The sequence below is a fragment of the Oreochromis aureus genome, linkage group 2, assembly GCF_013358895.1.
Source record: "Oreochromis aureus strain Israel breed Guangdong linkage group 2, ZZ_aureus, whole genome shotgun sequence".
NCBI classification, from domain to species: Eukaryota; Metazoa; Chordata; class Actinopteri; order Cichliformes; family Cichlidae; genus Oreochromis; species Oreochromis aureus.
Genome location: NC_052943.1, coordinates 20,036,206 through 20,044,265, shown reverse-complemented (window position 1 = coordinate 20,044,265; position 8,060 = coordinate 20,036,206).

Sequence of the window (8,060 nt, the reverse complement as noted above, 5' to 3'; positions counted from 1 at the left end):
TTAATTCAAATGAATGACTGGCTCCATATCAAAACACTACATATATGTGAAGCTTTCTTCCTGTTAAAAGAGAGCTCTTCTTTCCCACTATCACCAAGTTCTTGCTCTGATTGTTGTGTTTTTTGTATTAATTTTTGTATTTATGGTATTTTATTATTGTAGGGTTTGTAGCATACAGTCGGAAACACCTTGAGGTAATAGTTTTTGTGAAATAGCACTATAAAAATAAACTAAAAATAGAATAAAACTGAATTGCATTAATTTGAACTGAGAAACCAACATATTAAATGTTGAAACTGAAAAAGTTTATTGTTTCTGACATATAACCTTATTTTCAATTTGATGCCAGCAAGCGGTTTCAAAAAAGTTGGGACATAAACAAAGTTACTTATAAATGATAAATGATGGAACATCTCACAACTAATAAGGTAACTGGGAACAGAGAGAGGCTGTCTAATTGGAGCCTGTGCACAGTTTAAAGTTGCATATCTATTAGTTTACTGGTTTAAGTTAGTGGTATAAAAAGCTTATATTTCTGTCTGGTGTTATGTTCAGTCTCTGTAGTTTGACTGATTTTCTTGCATCCATACAGCATACTGCACATTCTAGTCATCATTTCTGTTTCCACTGCACTTTATCATATTTGTAATTTTGTTTTATACATTCACTTTTCCACTTGAGCCAAATCTGGAATGTTGTTGTTAAACTTTTGCTGAATCAAACTTGTTTTAAGCAAGATTAAGACATGAAATAAATAATTAAGAAGTTTAGTTTATTAAGGGTTTACACGAGTTATAAGGGTTGCACATCTATTAACTGGTTGAATTTAAAATGCAATTATTATTTGTTTTGCGAACATTTTCAGATATTAAAGGCAGAAATGCTTCAGGGTTTTCATATTCTAAGATTATGGTCCTTGGTTAGCTCTAAATTAGTTTCTCTCAAAGCTTCTTCTCCAAGTCTGTAAAGTGCTCGACAAGGCCCTGCCTGATAATGCATACCTGGAGACTAACAATGCAACCAAAATTTCACATCGTCATCCCTTTCTTTCCTTTTTTCTATTTTCTGCACTCTCCATCTGTCAATCTCTCATTGTCAAACTCTCGCTACAATAACAAAATGAGGCATTTAATTATCTCAAGTTCAATGATCAGAGTATCTAAAGTGTGCTTTGTAATTGTACTGCTAGCTTTTTTTCATAAATGTCATTTGCCAAGGTCCAAATGCCATTTTCTGGTGGGAGTGTGTGAAATTGCTTCCTCTTTATTTTAGCCATTTATCGTGCTATTGCAGCTAATGAATGTCTCTCCAAAGGGGAAGATTCATCCACTTTTGGAGTTGAATAGATGCACGGCTATAAGGCAGATGCAGGTATTTATATGAAAGACACAAAAGTTCACCTTTGTCACACACAGAACAGGTTGAAAAGATGAGCTCATATAAAATGCCATTCATCTCAAATGCTTTCTGCTTTTTTTAAAAGGTTAGGCTTGAGAGGTATAATGAGCTATGTGCAGATTACTGTACTAATGTGTTATTTTGCTCTCGAGACGGGCATAAGTTTTAGAATATTTCATTTTTTTAAAGACTTGCAACAAGATTGCAAAATCTCTCTTTCACGTTCAATACTAACTAATAAATACTTATTATTTAAGTGTTAACTGGCATTAATATCAATGTGTCTATATTATGTAATTTTTCTCCATACAATGTATTTTTTATTTGGATGTTTTATTTGGTGTTTACTGTTGTAATATTCTGCATGTGAACAACCGAAAGTGTTATAAAACAGTTACAAGTGCATGCACCTGTTTCTGGATTAAGGCTAATACTAAAATTTTTTTAAAAATTAAACAAATTTAAAAAAGGCACACTCACCTTAAAAACTAACTGAAGCTAAATTTAATCAAAAACTAGATTTTAAACAAAACTGAAAAAGAAACTAATGAAAAACACAAAAGTACAGTGATTTTAACCGTGGCCCATAAAAATCCACTGACATTTTGGTTAAAAGTTGAAGTGACGGAATTTAATTCCAGTCACGGTTCAGTAAAACTGACTTCTCCAGAAATTTAAGCGGTTTGTGCAGGGAAATGATAATTACATTATTTTGACTGTAGACTGCCAGACAGTGCAGTCCCACTCTGTGGAAAACGTGTTTCTCATCCTCCTAATTGAAGAAAATGAGAAGGTGGAGAAATTGTTTTTAGATGAAATTGCTCATTTGCAAGAAACAGAAGGAAAGTTATTATAAGGAATTGCTTATTTTAGTCAAATGCAACCCTGTCTTTATAGCTTTGTATAATATGCTAGAGAAGAAAAAATGACTAATAATGAAGAACATGTTCTTGTCAGACTGAAGTGGAGGGCTGAATCTATCAGTAAGAGGGAAGAGTGGATTAACTACAATGGTCCTAGTTCTGCACAGAACAAACCAAAACAGGAGATTCACTCAGTTTTCAAAAGTACCACTCATGTGGATTTTATTTAGGAGGCTGTGACACTGTTTACAAAGTACTAATGGAGCACACTGTACCAAAACAACGAGACACCAGAGAATTTAGATACTGCTGCTCTATATGAGCCTGCACTGCTCCATTTACCTCGTATGCCATAAGATATGGGCCCTGTAAGAAACGCTGTCAGCACAACTGATTTGGAAAAGAAGTTAGTTTAGAAAGTTTGGCAATTACAGGCTCATTATATTGTATAGCATTGATTACCAAAGTGTGTGCTGTGTCCCTTGATGGGCCACGAGAACCTATTTCCAGTTTTCTAATTTAGTTTAAAATTACCACTAAATTTATGCATTAAAAAAAGAAACATAACTCATGAAAAGAGCCATGGGATTTATAAATTATACAATATTCTTATATCTGATTCTGAAATAGACTTATACACTCACCAGACACTTTATTAGATACAACTTGTTAGTGCTGGCTTGGGCCCGTTTGCCTTCAGAACTCTTTTCTGTGGCATAGATTAAATAAGGTGCTGGAAATATTCCCCATAGATTTCGGTACATGACAGCATCATACAGTTGGTGCACATTTGTCAGCTGCACATCTACGATACAAATCTCATGTTCCACCACATTCTGAAGGTCCTCTATTGTAACGGAATGTGGAGGCCATTTGGCCACAGTAAACCAGGTGGTGTTTTTCCAATCTTCTATTGTCCAACTTTAGTGCGCCATTGTGAATTGTAGTCTCAGTTTACAGTCCTAAGCTGACAGGTGTAGCACACTATGTTGTTTTGTGCTGCTGTAGCCCAACTGCTTCAAGGCTCATTCTCCTCTGACCTCTGGTATCAATAATGTAACCCGGTAGAGAAAACTGCCTTTGTTATTCTTTCTTGTTTTCGCTTTATTTGTATAAATGTATTTTCATTCTTTTATTTTGAAAAGCAACATTTATTTTGAAAAAAGGAAGTGTGATCCTCCAGCAAACTTTATTTTTCCTGTTGCCGGATCACAAGGGATAAATGCCTTTTTCATTGGTTGAAGGTGGTTTTAGCCCCGTCTTCCAAAACACTAGACCATCATTTCACATGAGCTAGGTCTTTTCGCACGTGGAAGTAGATGAGACAGGCCACGGATAGCTCGTGCAGAATTTTCTATCATTTTGGTGAGTTGAGCCCATGTGTTTGGAAAAATAATAATGTGTTAGTCTGTTGCTAAAAGTTGTTTCTTCTGTTCATACCGATTCGCGAGTGGTAATTTGCTGTTTAAAAAACGATGGAAATGCTGTTTGTGGTAGAATTTGTTAGTATACTTGAAGGATGATTGAAAAAATCCATTACCTTGCTGTTTATACCTATTAATCACAATTTCATGGTTAAAAAGAGAACGAGAAATTCATTTGTTGTTTTACATGGTTAAAATAATTTCATGTACAACGAGAGATATATTCAAAGCATGCATGTAATGTATTACTGTGGTAATGTGGAAAAGATAAAGAACTGAAGCTATAGCTGTGATACGAGAGAAGAAACGGAGCTGGCTGTGTGCAATAATGTTGATATTGTTGTGCAGGCTAGGTTTTTTTCTCCTTGTTGGTGTGGAAGGAACTAAGATTCTGGATTACGATGGATTCTCTCCGGATGGAGATGGCGAGCCTGAGCCCGGACTGAACTTTGCAGAGGAACTTACTCTTCTTCCTCGACGGAGACTTCGAAGTGGTAACACACAAACCACAAACGAAAGAGAAAAAGAACTAGACTAAGAATTTCTGACTTGACAAATGACCAAAGACAAAAAGACAATTGAACATTGAGCTCAAATGACTATTTTTGGGGTTATTTTTGTTTTGCCGGCTTATTCTTATTATTGTTATTGTTATTATTACCATTACTACTGTCAATGTGGAATTTGTGTCTTGTTTATTTCATTTTTGTGCAAAATAATAACCGTTGCTGCTCAAATTCCTGTCTCCAGCCATTTCATTCCGTATTCGCCTCGCTTTCTATTGTAGCCCTGCCGAACCTAGCAACTGGTCTGTAGTTTGGCTGTCCTAAACTATTTTAAATGAGTCAGTGGTTACAATAAGGCATTTTTTCCAGAAAACAGCCCTTGACTGGATATTTTCTCTTTAAGCCCTGGAGATGATTGTGTAGTTGGGAAATCCCAGAAGACCAGCAGTTTCTGAAATTCTCAAACCAACTCAAGTTGCACCAAAATCATTGCCATGGTTTGAAGTCACTTTAACCCTATAATGCCCGAAGTTTCTGAGACCTGTATCCCATCCACATGATCAATACTTGCCATAATTTCAAAATATTACGGACAACACTCTTTTTTTGTCTAAAATTAACACTGTTGTTAACAAAAAGTTGCCAAAAACGCCCAATGTATCAAATGCGATACAAAAAATCTATAATAAAAATATATCATACACAACATGATATAGCAAAAAACATTTTGGAGATTTTGTTATAAGGGTTTATAAACATCTCAGTTCCAAAAAAATCATAATTTCCTGGCTATTTTTTGATGGGTTGGATCTTACAGGGTTAATCACCTTGTTTCCGCATTCTGGTGTTTGGCTTGAATTTCAGCATCTTGTGTACGTCTACATGCCTAAATTTAGTTTCTGCAATGTGATTGGCTGATTAGATATTTGGACAGTTATGCATACCTAATAAAGTAGTTGGTGAATGTTTAGCTATATTTTACATCCAGTGTCAAAACTCTTTATTTTGTAATATCGCAGTGTAGACACTAATGTTCGGATGACAGTAGGATCCCTCTCTCAGTAACTGATGTGTTCTGTTGGTTTTGTTTACCCCGCACAAAGCCAGACTGTTTCCCCATTTCCTATTTTTATTTAAGCACATTAGCCTTATAGAGTATTGACATACCTGTAATTGATACGAATCATCTCCTCTAAGGCGAAGCAACAAAGTTTGTGTTAACCATTCCATCAAGACATTTTGGGTATGGTTAGAGAGAAATCATTATGTGTAGTAGTAGGACTGTTTGCAATATAGCATACTATAGGACTATAACACAATAGGAAATAATGCTCCTTTTCGTAACTCTAAACTGGCTCACTTGCCCATCGTCACTCAACTCTTTGTGGTAACTTAAAGTTCTCCCTAATCAAACCACATACATCCTAAACCCATATAATAAAAGGTTGGCTGGAATCAGGGATACCAAAACAAACGGTTGACCTTTAGAAAAATCAGTATGAAGTTTGAGGAAAAAAACCCTCAATGAGTAGAAAACGCACACTGACAAAGATCACCAGAAAGCAGTCATCAAATGTCAAAAACTAGACTGATGAAGATCTACTGTTGGACTCATAATGCAAGGCCAACTGCATGATAGATTTAACTTGACTTTAGGAACCTTGGAAATGATGCAGTGCAAATTTACCAACATAGGGGCCTTTTCTCATATTAGTGTTCTATAGTAACTGACTGGAAACATTTACCAAATCTGAATGGTTTTAGATAAATGAAAACGGTACTAGAAATATGATATGAAGTATTTAATAACTATGCAACATGCTGAAATTCCATGCATGGAAATAAATGGTTGGGGAAGAATCAAAAGATGACATTAATGTCAGTCTAATATGATGCAAATTCCTGGAATTCTTAATGCTCTTGATGTGTGTTTGAGAACAATAACTTTACAAGAGAAAAACAGAATGCTGGCTGTATGCAAAGCAGGTGTAGAGCATGAAATTGAACACTCTGCAGCGCCCTACATTTGGTTCTCACAAGATACATTGGCAATCAGCGGCTAACAGTGCAAACACCACTGCAATATCAATCTTGATTTGCACAAGAAGTGTCCTCTACCTTTCCTAAATTGTGCCCTGACTGGACCTGTTTGATGGAGTGCATATTGTGTTAGCAACAACTAGGCAGGTGGATTTGTTTCTCACCTTCTCCACTTAATGGCATGTGAAGTAAGCTGATTCAATTCCCAGTACCCACACCACAGAAGGACAGTGCTAAAAGATTTATTGGACAAGAGCGTGTTTGTGAAAGTTGTTGCTGTTGGCTTGATGTAAAACATTTAAGGCAAACTGTTAGAAAGTATGTAAAAACTAAATACATTTAATATACGGTTTAAAGTTTAAAGCTAAAAATGAGTCCGTCTCTATGTGTGGGATGGGTTGGGGGGTAGTCATGTCATTAAAGTCAGAAAAAGTGATGCAACACCTTCTTGTGAAGAAATATCGCTAATTTAGCATATTGGTACAACCTATTAACTTGGGACGAGTACTGCAGATCTGTGTTAAACTGGTAACAGTTTCAGGCTTCCAAAGGCAGTATTTATGCAATGTTAATTTATTCTAACATAGATGGTGTTTTCACGTTGCTAACTAACCTCCTTATTATGTAAAAAATGTGCCAATCATTAGGTGTGATGTTGATGATGAACTGCGTTGTGTGCTCTCAGTCATAGATGAAAGGGCAGACTGTTTTAATGCAACGGCTTTGCTCCATGTAACTGCAGGTAAAGTAAAAATATTGTTTGTGTTTTGGATCTAGCAATATGAGTTGCTACACAAGACTGTGGTTTAGGGAGACAATAGTTTGCATTTCATTTGGACCAACTACTTATTAATTGGTTACATTTAGGAACAGACTCGTTTAGGACAACTAGTAATGGCCCCATCTCACTTATGCTGTAACAAATGCAAAACATCCCATCATGTTCTCAAGTGAGATACACCAGCGACTTTAGCACATCCAGACTGTTGTCATTCTTTGGGCATATGATAATAATAATAATAATAATAATAATAATAATAATTTTGTCAAAGTTAAACATGAGTGGTTTTATTTCAGGCCAACTTTGCACTTGCTGTCATTTTTATCATCTAACAAGATTTTCCTCACTTTACAAAATCTTCCTGAAGCATGACAAGTAAGGCTACATCAGTCAGATCCAGTTTTGGGTAAGTTACTTTAAATTAGTAACTTAGTTACATTACTAGTTACTTCTATTAAAAGTAACTCAGTTACTTCAAGTTACTTGTTACTTTCAAAGTAACTAGTTACTAGGGAAAGTAACTTTGGTTTTACTCAGAATTCTCTTATTAATGTGTTGCTACCCTAACTGAATGTGCATATTTCCATGAGAGAAATCCCATGCCTGGACTGTTGTCGACTGCCGCCATGACTCTAGCCTACGTCACCAGCGTCACGTGCACTTTTTACGTCCAACACGGAAACTGCAGTCGTTGTGCTTCGATTGTACTTGGAATTTGGAAATTCTGCCTTCCGAGTAGGAAGATGTAACTCCAGACTGCAGATGAGCTGCATATGTGTTTAGTAGTAATTTGTTTTTATAGAGGGCTAGCAAAACAACCATTTTCGAGGGCGTTGCCATATTGGAATCCCGACTTCTCTGACGAGACTAACCAGAACGCCGTTTACTCAAGTGTGACATCATTCCCAGGTCCGTGTTCCGATTTCTGAGGTAAGTCGAACGCAACACAGGGAGTAACGAATAACGACCCTATCTAACGATAAATGCGTTCCTGATTTTCACATAATAACTGGTTACCGTGCTCGATACCACAATAATAACGTAGTTA